The following is a 14406-nucleotide window of genomic DNA, read 5'->3' on the forward strand; positions in this document are numbered from 1 at the left end:
AAAGCCTAGGAGATGGCCTTTCCCTATTCAACTTATTGTTCTGCTTTTGTAGATTTCCTGTTGCAGAGTTTAGGACATTTCAAAGAGCCTCAGAAGCTGTTATAATATGGTGGGCAGGCAGAATTTTAGCACTGGATTTCAACCTCTAAAACCAAGATGTATCATCAGCTAGCATCCCTAAAGTCCTAAGAAATCTACATTCAAAGCATGTAATATGATGCAAAATCTGCTGGGAATTTCTTGTAGTAACTGCAGTTTTTCTTTTTAAGAAAGAAAATACACCATGTTGGGAAAATATGTATTTGTTGTTGTTAGTTGCAAAGTCGTGTCTGACCCATTGTGAACCCATGGACAACATTCCTCCAGGCCTTCCTGTCCCCTACCATCCCCCAGAGTCCATTTAAGCTCATGCCTACTGCTTCAGTGATTCCATCCAGCCACCTCATTCTTGTTGTCCCCTTCTTCTTTTGCCTTCAATCTTTCCTAGCATTAGGCTCTTCTCCAGTGAGTTCTTCCTTCTCATTAGGTGTCTTTAGTATATTATGTATTTAGTTTAAAGCAAAGTTTATCAACTTCAGCAATAAGTTGTTGGGGAATTATGAGAGTTGAAATCAAATTGCTAAGGACAGAACAACAGGTTTTATGTGTTCTCAACAAACACAGACTCAAATGGGCTGGGTTATCCTTAAATTATTTCAGCATTGATATTTTAAATGTGGCTTATCAGCTTAGCTATAGCTCAAGCACCAAATTGCTTATATTAGCTTTCTATATAATATACACAATGTAGGATCCACTTCTTGAGGTAAGATATTTTTCTTGGGCATTAATATAGGGACATTAAAATCTGCTTTGCACCAAATCAGACCATTGGTTCTCCTGGAACGGTTTAGTTAGGATTCCAGATAAGAGTTTTTCTTAGCTTTATCTATAGCTACCAACAACTGAACCTAGGGTTCTTCCTCATGCAAACCATGTAGATCTATATCCACAAATGCCTAATGTTGCATTTTATACTACTGATGAGACCAGAGGTGGTATTCAGCAGGTTCTGACCAGTTCTGGAGAACCTGTAGCAGACATTTTGAGTAGTTTGGAGAACCAGAAAATACCACCTCTGACTGGCCCCACCCCCATCTATTCTCTGCCTCCTGTATCCCAGCTGATCATCTGGGTCTTCTTTGGTTGCCCTCACAGGAGAATGGAGCTGGAAAGCAGGTTAGTGGGGTGGGGAGGAAATGGGGATTTTGCAGTATCCTTCCCCTGCCATGCCCACCAAGCCACAACCACACAACTGGTAGTAACAATTTTTGAATCCCACCACTGGGTGAGACCCAGTTTAATGTAGTGGTTAAGGCATCAGGCTAGAAATGGGAGGACTGAAAGTTTTAGTCACAACTTAGGCATGAAGCTTCCGGGTGGCTTTGAGCCAGTCAAATTCTCTGTGCTCTAGCAAAGAGGCAATGGCAAACCACTTCTGGGAAACCTTGCCAAGTAAACTTCTGGGATTAGTCTAGACAGTAGCCAGAACTCAAAATTGACTTAAAGGCACTCCCAAAAATGGGAGTCATTTATATTGCTAAAACAACACTGTCGTGTGGCTGTTGATTTGGGGTATTTGTTTCCTTAAATTATTTAATTTGGCAGATTTATATTTATATTCTGCTACAGAGATGACTCACAGAAGTAAATTAACTGTTGCTATGAAATCATCTTTCTCCTAACAGTTCTGTCTTAACCCGATCTGACTTCTTATCACTTACTTGTTACGTGGCTTTTTATTTTCTTCGTAGCTTTCTCCTATCCTCTTTTTGTCAAGTTTGATCTTTAATTTTTAATCACCTGATGACAACTTTCAGCTCCGGTTTGTGTGGGGGTGGTGGGGGGGAGAGAATGGAGGAAATACTGCATTAACTTTCTTGCTCCACCAGAATGGTTAATTACAAAAAGTACACCACACTATTGTCACCTCCTCCATTCTGGGATGATTACCAGTGTTTTCATTTTGCCAGGAATCTCTCCAATCTGCCACACATGTGGTAAACGGAATAAGAAATTAGGTTGCAACATTTCAGTAGTCCTGTCACATCTAAGGCTACTGGATTGCATCCCAGAGAATGAACATGCTCTTTTATCAAATGTTTACTGATTGACTGCCTATTAAAATACAGATTTTTGGTCTTAGTCTCCAGACACTACTTTGAAAATGTCAGCTTTCAGATCTGCCCACTTCAATTCTCCAGAGTTAATCCTTAAGACTCTAATCCTATGATATCTGCGAATATATCTGAGGAGACAACATGAATATATTCAATTTGTTAGTTTGAAATGGTAACAAAGCTTGCATATTATTTAAACTGATAAAATAATCCACTTCAATGGAGAAGTTTGTTGACACTCTGAAAAGTAAATAGTATAGCCCAGGTGTTTATATATTAGGAAAAATTGAAAGGGGGATTTTTTTCAGTGATTTCTGAATGAAGAATTTTCCAGTATCATGGAAACACACAACTTTGCTAACTGTCATTGAACCAAGAGAACTACATTAATATGTGCATTAATAAAGGTGAGTAATATTAATAGTTATTAATAATGCACATATAAGGGATGAAGCTGATGAGGTGAGAATCAGTAGTTCCCAGAACTGAGAGAGAACTGTTATGTAAACATTCCTCAGCTGTCTCTCAAGGCCCTCAAGAGACCTTGACTTGAGAAGAAAAAGCTAGAGTTGAAACTTGGGAATAAATATGAAAATCTGTGTCTCTGCAGGCTCTCACTTCTTTTTACTGTAGCAAGCATCTGGAGAGTTGTGATAATACTGCTGAAACCTAATGTGAAATAATTTACAAATAGTTTACTGCTCTGCTTCTCAGCAATGGAACATTTTAGGACAAAGGGCCCGATGACAAAAATGTTTTTAAACATTTCATTTCACAGAATCCTTAGGTTAAAAAAATAGTCTTTTTCCAGCAAAACAGGCAAACTTCAAAGATAGAATGATTCACAGAGATACAGGTTTTCTCACTCAACATGGAAAGTGAAACCAACCGACTTTTTCCATTTCAGTTGCCTTGTTATTCAAAGTCCAATGAAGAATTGTTTATGACTTTGCAAAACTCGCATTAAAAATAACTGAAATTAGTTGCATCAGAGCTCATCTTCATTGACATTGCTTTGGAGTTTCTATGTTTTTAGTGCAGGTGGCTAATTGCCCCAAGAATTGGGAATTTTTGAAACTGTGTTCCAACCCATTTAAAAGTGAATGTGGTATAATGGCTAAGTGTTGGATTGGGGAGACTAGTTCAGTCTTGGCTATTGAAGATTCGATGGCTTTGGGCCAGAAGTGGTATTCAGCAGGTTCTGACCAGTTTTGGACAACTGGTAGCAAAAATTTTGAGTAGTTTGGAGAACTGGCAAATGCCACCTCTGACTGGCCCTGCCCTCATCTATTCTCTGCCTTCCGAGTCCCAGCTGATCAGCTGAGTTTTCTTTTGTTGCCAGGCACAGGAGAACAGAGCTGGAAATCAGGTTAGTGGGGTGGAAAGGAAATGGGATTTTGCAGTAACTTTCCCCCAGGAGTGGGGAGGGAATGGAGGTTTTGCCATGCCCACCAAGTCCACCAAGCCACGCCCACCAAGCCACACCCACAGAACTGGTAGTAAAAAAATTTGAATCTCACCACTGCTTTGGGCCAGTCTATTTTGTTTAGCTTCACCTCTCCCAGAATATTTTTGGGGAAAGAACCAGGAGTGCAAGATACTCTGCCTTTAGGTCCTTCAAGAATGGTACTTCATCAAGTAGTTAAAGAAGCAAGCATTAGGTTAGCAGAGGTTGCTCCTTTATGTTATAATTAAACAAAATGTATTGCTGGTCTGCAAGAATCAAGTCATGTTCAAGCAATAGCAAAGCGCTAGACACTCTTATGATTTTTTTCTTTTTGCTTCTTTACAGAAAAAAACTTCTAGATTTTTTTTTCAACTGAGATATGGTTGCCCAAAGACATCAGTGATAAGAGAAGCATCTGTAGGAGGGCAATTCATTGCAGATAGAATGAGTGTTGGTTCTTGAAGTCATGATCAAAGAAACATCAGATAAATATTATCTTTTAGACTTGGTTACAAACTGTTTCATAAACACAATGTTCCATAAAAATGATGGGATTTTTAAAAAAGAAATTGCATGTTGTGATGCAATTTCTTTGCATGAACTTTGATGACCAAAGTTCCCCATAATGCCAGTGATAATATTAGGTTCCCAATGTTTCTCCTCCAACATAGGACAATGCCTCCATACTCTCCTGTGAATCTATTACACATTGTGCTTCTAGATCAGTGCCATGTGATAGCATCATGACAGTGAAACAGAGATGTTACAGAGGAACAAGGTAGCCTGAAGAGTCATTCATTGACATTCGGTCAATAATTGCATCCTAAACCATTTTTTTGCTTTTAATCAAAGAAATGTGGAGATGTAAGTTAAGCCTCTGATGCTCATAATTTTAAAAATATATTTCTTCTCCAAAACATTGCATGGACACAAATGCCTCTTATATTTAAAACCTATTTAAAACTACTCCAGTTTCCGCATAGTATAGAAGTGCTACCATTTGGTAGTTCTTTACAAATTTATAATTTAACTTATCATTCTGCAAATAAGCTGACAAAGAACCAAGCAACAGATGACAAAGGGCAGTTTTTTAAAGCCTCTCTCAGAAGTTGCTAGTCAGCCACCTCCTGCTTTCATTTTCTCTCTCTGCTTGATCCCGCTCTGGAGAAAGAAAGAAAAAATAGGGAAGATGAAATTTTTCATCAAGCATTTTTTAGATTGGCTAGAAAAGTAATACAATAAATATGTACCTGAAAATGAAAAGAATTTTTTTTTAAAAAAAGTGAGAATAATGGCCTACAGAGGGAAGGAACTAGACTTGGAATCTAATTATTATCTAATTATTAGCAATAATTTGATATTATTAAAATAATATCAATGCCAATAACAGTAACAATAAAATATATGTAATTTATATGCTGCCCAACTCCCAGAAACTGTTTATTAATTTTTAACAGAAGTTAAAAAACGAAGTATTTTCCATTCACAACAGTAACATTAATCAGTTAAAATATATGTACCAAGAATTATTTTAGCATTTCAGACTTCTCTACATGAGAGAAAGAGAAATAGAACAGATGGATTACCATCCAATGGAATTCTTTCTTTATGGAGAGCTCTCCCCACTGTTTAGATCATGTATTTGTGAGCATGTTAAAACTGAATGGATGAATGAAGCTAGCTTTGCTTAAGAAAGTATTTTCCCCCTCTGATTTCATTCCTTTATAGATAGCAGAGATGGTATTCAGCAGGTTCTGACAAGTTCTGGAGAACTGGTAGCAGAAATTTTGAGTAGTTCAGAGAACTGACTGGCCCTGCCCCCCTCTATTCACTGCCTTCCGAGTCCCAGCTGATTGGCTGGGTCTTCTTTTGTTGCCCTGCACAGGAGAACGGAGCTGGAAAGCAGGTTAGTGAGGTGGAGACGGAATGGAGATTTTGCAGTAACCTTCCCCTGCCACGCCCACCAATCCATGCCCACAGAACTGGTAGTAAAAAATTTTGAATCCCACCACTGATAGATAGAGTTGCCAGATATTTGAAGAGGCAAAGAAGGAAATTGTGAGAAAAGAAAGACACACTGTTTATATTACTTGGTATCCATGACAAAAATTAGTGTAAAGCTAAAAAAAAATAAAAGTACAAAGTTACTTTTTCCATCACCAGTAAGACTTGTTTTTCAATTGTATATGCTAAAGCCTGTTAGGAGCAAAAGGTTTCAGCCTGATTAAGGTCTTGTCAATTTCAGGCAGCTGGCAAGCAGGACAGAATGTTAAAGCCAGAGAGCTGAGCTTGTTAACTTAGCATTAGGAAGTTCTGTGCAACAGAAAAAAACTGCTGAGAATGAGAGAGCTTGTTAGATACTCAAAAACAAAAACAAAAACAAAAAATCTCCAACCACACAATATTTGATCTTGAGATTACACCCGCCAGACAGAAGACAAAAGGACAAAAAGGAGAGGTCAGGGCATCCATTTTTGTACAGGGCAGTGAATGAAATATGTTTGACTATAACTCGGTAGATTGTACAAGAATTCAGTTTTTTGTAATAATTCCCCCCCCCCCCCAAGTTTCCTTCACACAATGGAGATGTGATTAACTATTTGGTGGCTGAAAGGAGATTTAATATTTGAAGGCACATAGAAGAGCTGTCAGAATGCCTCTATCCACCTGCTTGTCCCAGAAGAAGATCATGGAGAACCACTTCTGAACTGCTGCCAGGAAAACTAATTACCTTGAAAGGTGTTTATCTCCCCTTGGTTGAATGTGTTCTAGCAAGGGATGGATAGCCACCTGTCAGGGATACTTTAATTAGGATCATTCTACTGAACAATTGTTGGACTTTATGAAGCAAATGGCCCCTTTCAGTTCTATGATTATGGACATGACTCTGAAATCTCCCAGATGTGAGCTTGACCAAAAGAAAGCTATTTCAAACCTATTTTAGCCTTCCCTAAATTTTCATTTGTTCCTGCTCCCAAGTGGCAGAAAGCTGCAAAACGATCTGAAAAAAACTCCAGAGCAGCGGTGGCATCATCATGGCTGCATCACATGATGTATTGTGACTTTTTTCCCCTTCGCTAAACTGGGTGTGGGTGTGGCCAGTGTATGATGCATCCAGCCTGTGGGCCAGGAGTTTGACAGCCCTGCTCTAGGGGCTACTTGAGAATCATAGATATCCTTGGTCTGCTGAGAACTTATTGCTGACATTGAAGAACAGAATAAAGGAATTGGAAGGGACCTTGGAGGTCTTCTAGTCCAATCCCCTGTTCAGGCAGGAAACCTATACTATTTCAGACAAATGTGGGATTTAAAGGTAATAGACCCAAGCTCTGTGCAATGGGGTGAGCTCCCATTACTTATCCCCAATTCCTGTCCGCCAAGCGGTTCAAAAGCATGCAAATGCACGTAGATTAATAGGTACCACTTTTATGTAACAGTGTTCCATGCATGTTTGATGTATAGCCACGATGGCCACATAACCACGGAAATTGTCTTTGGACAATGCTTGGTCCTTCAGCCAAGAAACAGAGATCAGCATGGTGCTTTAGAATTACTGACTGACAGTTGTAGAGTTACAACTGACAGGAAATATTTACCTAATTCAGGGTTCAGTGAAAGTGATGCTAAGTTCTTTTAAATTTAATAGAGTTTATAGAAAGAATGGTTGCTTTCGGAACAAGCTCACACACAGATACAAACCCTAGCACTGGATTTCTAATAAACCATTTAAGTGTTCATGCTCTCATTCAAAGCTCATTAAGACATGTGTATTAAAAATGTAAAAAGGAACTATTTAGCTAATTGTTCCAACTGGATTTCTTCATCGCCTTTCTAATTTTTACGGTGAATTAAGGGATCAAATATTCATAAGATGAAAGTGAGTGGTGGAGAAAATAATGCAGGAAAGAGGAAGCAAAAAAACTATGTTAGCTATAGCCATGCTTAAGGATGGAGCCTTTCAAATTTTAACTGTCCTTATGTGGTAGGATTACATGTTGAGAGGTGCATTACCAACAAAAAAGAGAAATACCTATTTGTTATAATATGTTATAAAGTTATTAGGGATGTCAAGGGATTATATGTGAACCTTCAGTTGCATTGGATTGCATTGGATTATGCAGTTCACTCAGCCTGATCTTTTCTTGTTGTAGATCTGAATGTTGTCAACATTCATAGCAGAATTTACTAGTGGTGGTTTGCATCAGTAATAGATTCTGTATTGTGACTATCAATTTATCAATTCATAAGAGAATATTGAGCCTTTTACTATCAATAGGGTGAACATTTAAGTAATTTCCATGGGCTACTCAATTTTCTGCCTCTCTATAAGCCATGTAATTTGCATTACCAGTTTGAAATGCAAGCTTTCTCAAACATAAAAATGACTTTTTGTATTTGTGAATTTAGAATTGGATGTGCTGGAGAAACATCTACTAATCCCAACTATTCTGCAAGTCTCAACTCTTCATACATACAGTACATCTGAAAATAAACGGTCTCTGATATTCATATTCACAATTCATACAAAGCTCCTCCAACCAATAAAAAAGCCCAGAATGCTTTCTAATTATTAATATCTATCTCTGCCAAATCCATTCCAATCCCTATTTTGCTGTCTAGAGCGGCAATAAAGTCACTCTTTTATGATAGTGGTTTTTGGAGGTGAGGAAGTCAAATTCAATTGTACTATTTCACTAACACTGGGAGTGAGGAAGAATTTTTCACTTAAGGATTGGAATCCTTCAAGATGATGTACATGCAGAAGATGGCCAGGACTACAACATAAATGGTTGAAGAGCAAAGTGAAAGTAAGGGCTTACTCCATAAAATAAACATTAAATATCCCCAGAATTGAGCACCTGATCTGTGAGAATGCAATCCCATCAGGACTAGTTTACCACTACTACCAGCTAGGACAAAAATTCAACAACAAGCCTTATTTGGAGAAATCATGTTCAAACCTGCTTTTTTTTTTTTCATTTTGTCCTACAGAACAGTTCTTTGACTCCCTCTTTAGGTTGGATGACTTATCAGCTGTCTCTATTATCACAATTGTTTAATTTCCTGTCTTATTTTTTCCCTTCAAAGCATAACAATTAACTCAAACACCACCTCAGGTTGACAAAATCCTCATTATCCTCAGCTATTCTTGCTGAAATGAAGCATGGGTTTAATTAAAGTTTGGATGAGTGCTGATATTTTGCCATAGAGGCTTGCCTTGCAGTTGTAACATTATGTAACGATGGAACTGATAGACTTGCCTACTGCATTGCTGTGCAATTATGGAAGCCTACAAGCACCCAACTTTGAGAAAAAAGAATATGATGAGACAAAAATAGAATAGAAAAACAGAAACATATGAATCTCTTGATGCACCACAAAATAATATCTTGTAGAGAGTTCAGTAATATTTGCTTTAATTATCAGATCCATAAGGGTTAATGGAGATATGTCTCAAGGTTGTACCAGATTGTAAGACCAGATTGCATATTTTGTACCTCATATTTTGTACCTCAAGGTCTGCAGCCATAATATAACATTTTGAATAGAACAGAACAGAACAGAACAGAACAGAATAGAATAGAATAGAATAGAATTCTTTATTGGCCAAGTGTAATTGGACACACAAGGAATTTATCTTGGTGCAAATGCTCTCAGTATGCATAAACGAAAAGATACATTCGTCAAGAATCATAAGGTACAACACTTAATAATAATCATAGGGTACAATAAGCAATCAAATCATACTTGGAAACAGTCAATATAAATCATAAGAATACAAGTGACAAAGTTACAGTCATACAGTCACAAGTGGGAGGGGATGGGTGGTAAAGAGTGATGAGAACATTAATAGTAATAGTAGTGCAGGCTTTGTATATAGTTGGACAGTGTTGAGTGAATTATTCTAAGTATCCACTTTTAATTTCCAATGTTCTAATGAAAATAATCACCTTTTTCTGTTTAGGACAGAGTGTAATTTCCAATAAAATCTGCAGGAACAACTAACATAATAGAAAGATATGTGAAGAAAACTAGCATTGAAAAATGTATTAGATGTGCAAATTGCAATCAATGGGCTCTTTGTGTATCACTCAATCCAAAGGAGAACATTTGGTTATTAAGTTGTCAGAAAAACATTTTCTATGGCAATCATTTTGCAGAAAAGAATGTCTTTAAGTGATGCACTTTCATGACTAGTGTAAAATTTCACACAACAAAATTCAGCAACATCAACAATGGTAGGATAGATTATTGTGTTTGCTGCCTCCAAATGGGTTGAATGCCTAAAATTTACACTCAATTGAACCATCTGAAGGACACAGAGTTTGGGAATCTATCTTGCTAGATTTATTAATTCATATATGCATAAAGATGCCCATGTCTATATTATAATGTTCAACCTGCCTCTTAATGCATTTTACTTAGTACTATTTTTAAAAAGGCATAATAAAAATCCTGCTATTGTGCTTCCTATGAATACAAATGAAGCTTCCTGATAAAAAGGACAGATTCAAACTAAATATATGGTTCCTCAAATTTTGGGAAGAAGAATTTTGTTTATTCATTTTGTATATTCATCATTGTATATTCAGAGAACCCACAAAATCTAACTGTATCTCCCCTTCCTGTTATAATAATTGATATTATTTCCACTCATTTTAGAATAATTTTAACAAGGGCCTCATACTAGGAAGTAGTTGTGACTTGTAAAAATGTGGGGACAGCCTAATTAAGTTATGATATGGTAAGTTTCAATTACTTTGGTATCAATAGAAACCCATGTAATATTATCCAAGAGCAAACCTGCACATTGCCATTGATACAATTGTAGAACCAAAGTCAAAATATGAAATTACAACTACAACAAAAAATTGTGTAGCTACAGTGGATAGAGTTCAGAAAGATGCACATTTTGGAAGCTCTAGAATACCCTGCCCTACAACATAACAGATTGCTCCTTTGTGTGTGGTTAAGTGATAACAAGAGAGAAAAAACACACCGTCTAATTTTTTAAAAATTATTTTGACTGATGCTTCTATTCTAGGAGACTGTTTCTTGATGTATAAAGAATCTATAAGCACTTGACAATTCTTGACAATTAATGTGTAACCATACCACTGATTGGATATTTGTTTTAGATTCTAATTTTAAAGCAAAGAGTTGGCATTTTAGTTCTGATTATCACTATATATAAATAATGCTTTAAGAACCTGACATATTTATTGCAAATAGATGAATCAAAGATGAGTCTGCCAATTTTAGATGACTGCTTCACCCGGGGAAAATGTACGTGTTAAAAATCTGGATTCTAGAAAAACCTTTAGAAAAGGTTTATCTGGTTTCCTAATTTGAATTTTTATGGACATCAAGCAGCTAGAATCATTCAGAAAAAAGCCCAAAAAGACAGACAACAGCACAGAACCATAAAGATAGTCAACACTGCAGAAAAGAGATTTCAAAGGAAAAGGATATGTATGCTTTATTTAGAAAAGAAAACATTGATTAGAGACAAGATGTAGCCTTAAATAACTGGAAGGCTATTACATACCAAAGAAGAAAGCAAATTCTTCTCAGCCACTGCACAAGGGACACCATTTGATCTAAAAGCTTACAGAGATTTCAGCTGAACATTACATGTATTAATGGTAAAAAGAAGCCAAAGCTTCCAGTGCTACTCTTAATGCCAATGCCATGCTGTTAAAATGCTGCTAGTTCCTTTGGTAGTGCACTATTTTTAACTTCACAATCCATCACAGCATTCTTATTGTGTGCCAAGCCCTGTAACACCTTGATACTGCCTTGGTGCTACCCTTCTCCCCCTCTGTTGTCTCCTTATTTTACTGGGATGGGATGTAGCTGAGTAACCACAGTTAGGCAATGCAGCAAATTCTTGGAGAATTGTTTCCAGTCCAATGGAAATGTTCTAGTTTTGAACTTCTTGCATTAAACAGACTTTTCCATAAAATGACCTGCAGGATACCCTCCAGATTCATAATCTCAGTGCTGAGCAAGGACACAACATGACTTATAAAATGACTTCATAAGAAAGTAAAACTTCTCCGTTCTTCAAGGAGAAACTAGTTTCAAAATTGCTTACCTTTATCGTTTTAAAAGAAGAGCTGAAAGGTATATAGCAAGGTCATGGATTTTTATTACATCTATTTAATCAGCTTTAGCAATAACCTTTCCTCTGATTACTTTATGATCCACTGTAAATGAATCTTCTTCATAAACGTCAAATAAAATGAGTAGAGATATTTCTGCTAGCATATTTGATTGGGATGCATCTTATTTTAAGTAGTAAGGAGCTGTCTAGTGTTTAAGCATGCTACTTCACTGAAACAATAAGGCTTCTGATACTTATTTTCTGTTATCCCCAAGAACTGGTTCCTTCTTAAGAAAATCCCATTTCTCCTTTTGATACAACCAGGGAAAGGAGCTTTTCAAGAAAACATGGAGCCTTTGAGAACCAAAAGTAGTAGTCCTTGCCTGGGTTTTTCTCAAATGGTATGACTGAGCAGAGAAACTTTTCGTCTTTGCTTAAATAAAAGCGATGGGACAGGTTGACATCAAATCTGTATAGGAGAAGATGAAGTTTAATGTTAATTATATAAAGTTACTTGCAGTGCTACACTGGAAATTGTTCTATCATTTCCTTCTTCCAGTTGTCATTCTATTTGAAAAAGCAAAATGTGATTTAAAAATTAATTCAAAGAAGAAGATAATTTCAGAAGATTCTCTTGGGTGGAGTGGGGATGTTATTTCATTTAGCAGTGAAGTGTGAAGTGATTGTGTGTGTGTGTGTGAATGTCCCCTCCTTCACTCTGTAATCATTGCTGGCATGTGGCTTTCCATACTATAATGAAATCATAAAGGCAGAAGACATAATCAACCCATCCCATTGGGCTTTTTCCATAATGGTACTACTCCTATTGCTAGACAAAAATTCTTCATGTAATAAACTCTCAACTAATTTCCCTGTCCCCTTGGATAAATTTTGAGATTTCATATACCAGATTTGTCAGCCCACAAATTTGGTGGAGAATTTTAAAAGGCATTTTACACCCAGTTCAGGTTAATTGTGATGTGCTAATGATCAACCAGAGTTTGGTATGTAAATTGCATTTGAATTTTTCAGGATGCATTAGAGTAAAAAGAAATTGCAATACAGTGCCCTTTTCTTCTCTGACAGGACCTGCATTCAATGTTTGAGAGAGGTATGGGCTGTAGAGAGTGGGCTAAAGATTCAAAATAGATAAAGACACATCACACATGTAAATATAGCTAGGATTTTTCCTTTTTTTCCCCTAGTTTGAGAAAAAATTGAATAGTGTTCAGGTTTCCTATGCTTTCTATCTTAAAAGAATGGGAATATATCCTGCTGGTGTTTAACACCTGTGCTACTAAAAACAAAAATCAATTAGATGAAAAAAATTGCAGTTGTTATTTGGATGTCGCTGCTTTTCTTTCTGACTTCTCTAATACCATTTTTGGTTCAGAACTTAAAAAGAATCTGTTGGACCAGGTCAGTGCTTTAAATTAGTCCATAATAAATCTAAAAACTTTAGGGAATTCTTGGAAGCCTGGTATTCAGATAAATTGGTCATCAATTGTAATGGAATGTATGAATGAGCTTGGGGAATGAGAGGAAGAATTGCTGCCTAGGAAACAATCAGACAAGAGAGATAAGACAGGAGTCCTCAGTGGCTTAATGGTTAGAGAAAGAAATTTAAGAAAATCCTGCCTCAATAGATCAAGCAGTTAAATGTGGCAGAGGGAAGTTTGTACTTGAAAGATGAAGCCTTACAAAAAAGAAGATTTAATTCATCTAGTCATGTTTTCTGACTAGTTCACTTGGGAGGGCTGACATCAATAGACACACAGAAATAAACCACATTTATACACCTTTGAAAAGAGGAAATACTAAGAAGCAAACAAAAAGATCAAAACCTTCTACAAAATATTCACCAGACCAATTCTTGAATACAGCTCATCTGCCTGGAATCCACACTGTATAATGGACATTAATACAATTTAACGAGTCCAGAGGTATTTCACGAGAAGAGTTCTCTGCTCCTACCTTATGCCACCAGGCTTGAAATATTGGACCTAGACAACTTAGAACTACGCCACCTACTGTCTGACCTAATCTTAGTACACAAAATTGTTTACTACAACATATTATTCTGTCAATGACTACTTCAGCTTCAACCACAATAACATATGGGCAAACAATAGATACAAACTCAAAGTAAACTGCTCCAATCTTCATTGCAGAAAATATGACTTCAGCAACAGAGTGGTCAATGCCTGGAACTCATTACCTGATTCTGTTGTCATATCTTCAAACCCCCAAAACTTTAACCATAAACTGTCTACCATGGATCTCACTCCATTCCTAAGAGGTCTGTAAGGAGGCGTGCATAAGCGCACCAGCATGCCTATCATCCCTGTTTTACTGTTCCCATTTATCCATTTATTCGTACTCATTTATTATGTGTATACGTATACCTGTTTATACTTATATGTTTATATGTTATGTTCATACTTATACTTGTTTTCTCATACATGCTTGACAAACTAAAATAAATAAAATGAAAATAAAATAAATAAAATATATCCTCTCCAGCACACCCTCATCAGATAAGCATTAACACCAGTGGTGGTATTCGACCGGTTCTGCCCGGTTCTGGTGAGCCGGTCGGAGTGATGAGCAGCGGAGGCCAAACCGGTTCTTTCTGCCTCTCTGCTATTGGACCCGCCCGCCCACCCGGGCTCCCACACTCACCTTTATCTGCT

At 36.9% G+C, this 14406-nt stretch overlaps 1 long non-coding RNA gene across 1 annotated transcript in view; it reads right to left on the reverse strand.

Moving 5' to 3' along the window:
- Nucleotides 1-2593: 2593 nt before the first annotated feature.
- The window catches only part of LOC148130954 (uncharacterized), a 35330-nt gene continuing 23517 nt past the window's right edge, over nucleotides 2594-14406 (reverse strand). Inside the window, exon 6 of the long non-coding RNA XR_015749504.1 lies at nucleotides 2594-4767. This is a non-coding gene — a long non-coding RNA (uncharacterized LOC148130954). The remainder of the gene's footprint in view (nucleotides 4768-14406) is intronic.

Source organism: Notechis scutatus, chromosome 4, assembly GCF_049901735.1.
Source record: "Notechis scutatus isolate UNSWTSFEM ecotype Mainland chromosome 4, rNotScu1.2, whole genome shotgun sequence".
Classification (NCBI taxonomy): domain Eukaryota; kingdom Metazoa; phylum Chordata; class Lepidosauria; order Squamata; family Elapidae; genus Notechis; species Notechis scutatus.